Source organism: Phocoena sinus, chromosome 5, assembly GCF_008692025.1.
Source record: "Phocoena sinus isolate mPhoSin1 chromosome 5, mPhoSin1.pri, whole genome shotgun sequence".
NCBI classification, from domain to species: domain Eukaryota; kingdom Metazoa; phylum Chordata; class Mammalia; order Artiodactyla; family Phocoenidae; genus Phocoena; species Phocoena sinus.
In genome coordinates, this window is record NC_045767.1 from 29,685,091 (window position 1) to 29,691,445 (window position 6,355).

The following is a 6,355-nucleotide window of genomic DNA, read 5'->3' on the forward strand; positions in this document are numbered from 1 at the left end:
GAAAAATAAAAAGCTCCCTTATAACCCTTACTAAGAATCTTACCATGGGGACTTTACTCTTATTTAAACTAAGAGTCAATCCTTTATTAAATATATTCTAAATACCTTTTATTATTATTGGAAAATTACCTCTATGAATGAAGAGATTAGGGGTAGGAGAGGCAGAGAGAGTCTAAACTGGATTGCTTGTTCTTTTACAATTCATCAATACATCACAATGCTTTGCTAAAATATAAAGCATTGATTTTACATTTAAGCATTATCCTATACTGAATGAGTATGCAGTTAAATTTTGTGCTAGATATTAAGCAAGGACTACATGAGCTCATTAGGGAATGAGGCAACATCTTTTATAAATAAATTTTAAGTGATATAAAAGAATTTATATTTGAGTTCTTTAACTGAGTCAAAGCATTTTCCCATTTTGATTATTATTCATCTTATTCTTTGTCTTTGTTGTCAAAATTATAAGCAGATAGGACTTACAGGAAATGTTGATATATAATGTATGTATATATGTGCATAAATATTTATACACACATTTATACATGGTGACCTATTTAAAATCATAATGCTTTACATGGACCTCCTATTGGGAATATTTAAACACATATTCATTTCTCTATATATAGAATACAGAGTACAGACAGGGAGAATATGTTCATAATAATATGACTATTTTAAACTGTTTTTTAATTTAAAAGGGTTAAAAATTAAATGAAACAAAACTCTACCATAAAGTTTAATTGTTTTACTTCTAAGTAGCTGATTTAGCTTTCTTAAGTGTTTTATGGCAGCTTATTTGTCATTAGTGTTTTTTAATATAGGTATGAACTCAAACATAAAGGGAAAAAATTCTGGCAAGAATAAGAAAATTCAAAAAAATGCATAGTTCAGAATAATAATGAAAACCACAGTCGATGACTTCCAAAACAGTGAGATATTTTTCAGCTCAAGAGTAACGCTTATCAACTAAAACCTAATAGTAGTAAAAAAAAAAATAATAATAATTTGGCTATTATAGCACAGTCACCTTGGTTATCAGTTGTTTTGAAGATCCAGAATAACGTCAGTTTCACAGTTTTCAGATATCTGCTTATCACCTGAGGTAGGAAATCAGACATCATGAATCAATTAAAATCCAAGAATTTTATTCAGATCAGTAATTCATCCTATTTTAGAGATAATTAATATATATTTTTAAATTTTACAAAGAGGGCTTCCCTGGTGGCGCAGTGGTTGGGAGTCTGCCTGCCGATTCAGGGGACACGGGTTTGTGCCCTGGTCCGGGAAGATCCCACATGCCGCAGAGCGGCTGGGCCCGTGAGCCATGGCCGCTGAGCCTGCGCGTCTGGAGCCTGTGCTCCGCAACGGGAGAGGCCACAACAGTGAGAGGCTCCACATATCGTGTCTTTGCCTTTCACTATCTATGGGCCATAGCCAGGCCCACATAGGCCAATGACCCAATCAATAATAAACAGAATACAGAAGCAGATTCCTAGGGGGGCAGCAAAGATTCCCACACATGGTAACAGAGGAGAAGGAAACTTGAAGGGCTCCACTGCTTCTAACCCAGCATCCCGCCTCAAGCTCCTCTGTCCTGGAAGACTCTTCATTCTACATGGGCTATGTGACCTTCAAACTTGGAACTTCTGGGACATATGCTCCTTTGAAGGACTCTCCTAGATATCCCTACCTGTGTAAGATTCAGGTTTGCTGGTTCGGTAGTAAAGCAAAGTGAGAGCAGCCTTGAAGCTGGTCCAACTCCCATCCTTGCCTTTTTTCAAACCCTGGAAACCCTCTGAGGTTGGGACTAGCTCAGCGATTGGACTATAGCTTTTCAGTGAAATAATCTTTGGAAGGGCCTGGAAATAATGTACTTTCCTACTTTTTTCAAACCTCCAAAACATATGTTTAAAGGAAAAAAACTAAGATAGCAACATTTAAACTAAATCATAATATTCCTTACAACACAAATAATGGGCAATAAAATGGTTAAGGAAGTGAGAAGTTAACTTCATCTGAAATTAGAAGTAAATTTTCAATTAAAAAATGCAATCCTATTTAAATTTAATATGGGAAACAAAATACTCAAAAAACAGTCTCCTAAAGTCAATCTGCAAACCAGTAGGCTCTAAAATTCTCTCATCGTCCCCCAACCCGTCCCCCTACCACATCTGTTTAGCCATCTCTCCTTTCTTTCCTTTTTCTGTGATTATTTGCATATAACTAAAAGATTTGGTTAGCCTTTTAAAACTCAGTTTATGCCCATTAGAGATCGAGAAACACATTTCCATTATTCAGAACCCAGTTTAACAAATTACCACAAAATGAATCTACCAAACTAACTGAATCATCTTGTTGAACCACAATCCTAGATTCTGCCTCTGCTTTCTTCTCATTTTAGTTGAGTCAAGTCATTCCTTTTCCTTTCTTGATTTTCTTCTCTCCATTCCACATATTCTTGTGGATTTGGAAATGATGGAGGATGAGGAAAGGGTATATGATTTACATATTTATTCAAAAAAGAATAAAGAACTGAGAGGATGCAGCTTTAACCTGTACAATTCACAGCTGCTCTCCTGTGAGAGGAAGATAATACAAAATGCTTTCAGTGAATGCAGATCTGAGAGTAAAGAAGAAATAATTCAGGGGAGAATAAGGAGAGCAAATATCAAAAAAGAAAATGAATAAGAATCTTATTGCTTTGGGTTTATAAATTACATTCAGGAAAAAGAACCTCTCCCCAAATTTTGGAATATGTGGATTTAAAAAAAGAAAGAACATTTATATCCAGATAAGGACAATGCATCGAAAATCACACTCATCCCAGGATTACTCCAACACTTTCTTTCAGGAAATTTAAACATTTTTAAGTGAATCAGTGACTTCAGTATCTTGAAGTCAGGCTTGGGAAAGAAAACTAAATATAGTTGTGAGAAAACACACATCTAAACAAAAAGGCAGTTGTTACAACGTCACGAGTGACGTGAGCAAAATGATCAACATCCTCCCAAGGGATAGCATAAATATCAAACGTGCTAATAAGTGTAGGCGGGCCCCCTCATGACAGAAGGTGTGGTATGTGTACAATTCCCAGATAAGAACAAAATCATGGCACTTAAACAGTGGCAGCACTGTTAATCACATGTGATATTTGAAAAATATGACTACCATCTCAATCCGCTCAAGTAGCACTCATGGTAAGGGTGAAATTTTATCAACATTAGTTAACTTATGGTGAATTAAAAAAACAGCAAGGAGATAGATAAGTTGATGGATTAAAAGATAAACTACTCACAGGCAGACAAACAGAAGGGACAGATAGAGTTACAATCCAACGTGTACATTACTAAGAGAGAAAAATCATAACTAGCCCAAAGAAGTGATGTGTCTGCTAGGAAAGTCTTGAACGTAGAATTTTCTGACTTTAATTTAGTTCTTCCAGCACCATGCTGCATAACCAGGGGTACCTCTCTAAAAGTCCGTATAACACAGTTATCCATCTGTTAAATGAAGCTAATAATATTTTCATATAGTTTTTTGAGGGTAAAAGACTTAGGAAAATTTGGAAGAGTCTGGGAAAAATGCCCTCTATTCATTGGAGCTATTTGACATGACATCATTCCTTCCGACAGATATACAGTGTATATGTGAAATTATGAAGCATCCAAATGCATTACCAAGGGACCTTAAGGGGCTCTTTGCTGAAAAGGGTAACTGGCTATCTTTCTGGGATTAATTTAAACATAGGCTGAGGGAGGAGGGCATCCTCTAGATCCTTTCTAGTTCTTACTTTCTTTGGATCCTAATTTCTCTTCCCGGTTTAGGAAAAAAATAATACCATGGGACCCAGAGGATAGAGATGGAAAACAAGACTGTGTGCCCTCAAATTTTTTTCAAAAATACCATGGCATTTACAGGAGATAGTCTGGATTCCTGTAACAGCACAAGTTGAGATCCCCCTTGAAATGAACTCATACCACTTTTCTTTGTACGAACATTCTCTTCATGTTTCCTTATTCTACCTGCATCACAAAGGAATAAGAGAATTTTTGCCAGAAAACAAGGAACTGGGTTGATTCTTCTATTTTTTTTTCTCCTGTGCTTCATAACATTGGTAATTCATACGTACACTTATATTTATCTATCCCATCTGGAAAAGGCCCAAATGGAGCCAATGTTGGCTCATTTTTGACAAAAGGACAAGCTTGAATTGGGAATAACCTTTGGGATTAGTAACTGGCCTGAGGTGCTGAAATGGACCTGGTAGAAGGCTCCCTGGCTTTTTCTCCTGGCTAACATTCTACCAACAACTGGTCCAGCATTGCTCTCACAAACTGTGTCTTTGGGATCATTATCTCTCCCCTTCATTTGTCTCCTGACACCCCTCCACACAAGGTTTCTTCTTCAGCACAGGAAGTCATCTCACTTAAAATTTCAAATGACTTCACTCTAGTAATGGAGATACTAGGGTGCAAACTAGACAGAGGTAGGTGATGATAGGTAAAATCTCATTTCTCCTTTGAGCCTCGCAAGGTTTAGCCCAATAACCAGATTCCTAACAGGTTTTTCTAGATTTCACTCCCCACTCAACTTGCATGTTCCTGCAACATGGATGTTCTTATTACTCAGTCCTTATTTGCATCTCTCTTTGGTTCTAGGATAAAGCTACTCAAACCTCAATTTAGTTACTTTATCCTCCCTTGGAATCTCTGGGAAAGAGTTCTTATAAACTAGATTTCTAGATCTTATTAGGCTCAAGTCAACCTGACCATCTGAGCATTAATTTTCTTATTGTTCACAGACATCCATGAACTTCTCTTTCTCTTTCCTGGAATGACCTGCCCAGGACAAATACTGGAGCTTGGCTTTCCTACTGTCTCTTATTCAGTCAATTCTCTTTTCCTCCTCTCTAGAACTTCAGACATTTCTGACTTTCTCCATCCCCCGGGTGATATATTTGCTTTTCTTGTCTCTGCAGTTTCCTTTTGTATTTTGACATGTTCTACATGGAATTTCTGTATTTCTTTCCCTCAGAGGCTTCTGACCCTCCAGTATGGTTACCACCAGTTCAGTGTACTAGTTAATATTTGGGACTCTGGAGATAGATAAAATCTAGATTCAAATTCCCACTGTGCCACTTACTGCCTACGCGATCTGAAGTAGTTTCCTACTCGTTCTGCACTCCAGTGCTTAGAAGCTCTTGCTCTTACCAGGTGGGTGACCTTGGGCCAATGACACAATCACTCCAAACCTCAGTGTCCTCATCTGCAAAATGACAGTACCTATCTTACAATATTAGTATGAAAAATAAATGTGATGATCAATACAATGGCAAAATAAACTAGTCACTCTATAAATATTAGCTATTACCATTATTACCAATCCAAATGATCAGGCCCATTTGGTATGTAACAGGTTTCCTGACTTCACTTTGTTCTCAATTCAAATGCTATTACTTCTTAAACTCAGAATTTATCAGGCCTCATTAGCCAGAGGCTTTTTCTCAGGGTCCATGTGAAGCTTAGAGCAGAGATCTGGGGAGCCAGAAGCATTGCCAGACTTTTTACACAGTCAATGCTATTTAAACATATCTGAATTAGAGTTCTGGTGAGTCCTCACTTGTCTCATCTCTTCTGTATGCTAGAGCTTACTAACAGAGCAACTTTCACATAAATGCATCAGAACCTAAATGTTGAGATTGTGATAATAAGTACGAGAGCTACAACCACAAAACATCATTAAACCAGAGACCTATAAAGCAACATGGTGAAGACCGCGATGAGGGGTAGGAATCTACACATACACCAAGTGTTTCAGGATCCCACAGTGAGGAACTCAGTGTTCCGATTTAAGAGAGAGTCAGGGTGGGAGATCTGACCACTACATCAGTCACTTCACTGAACTCAGGCTTGTTTCTGCTGAAATGGCTGACAACCTCCAATGTCCTCTTCCTCCTTCATTGCCCTAAAGGCCGCTCCTCCAGAAATGAGAACCCAGCAAAGAGAATATCGTCTGTGAGAAAAGCTGTTCCTATTGCTGCAAACAGTTGCTAGAAAGTCCAAGAAAGTTTACGAGGTACATCTGTAGGATGATATTAAGTCAGATGCATTTCAGGTACGATTTATTATACAAAAATGATCTTACTTTTTATATTTTGCTGTCTGTGGTGGTGGTGGTGTTAGTGGACACAGCCCACTCCACAAAAAAGTAAAAGGAGTACATATAATCATACAAATTATTATTACTTGCAACAATCAAACTGGAAGTTCTGAAGGAAGTGAAAACTGAGAGCTCTGTATATTAAACTAAAGATTTCTGTTATTTGAAAATCAAGATTATGCTGGCAGAA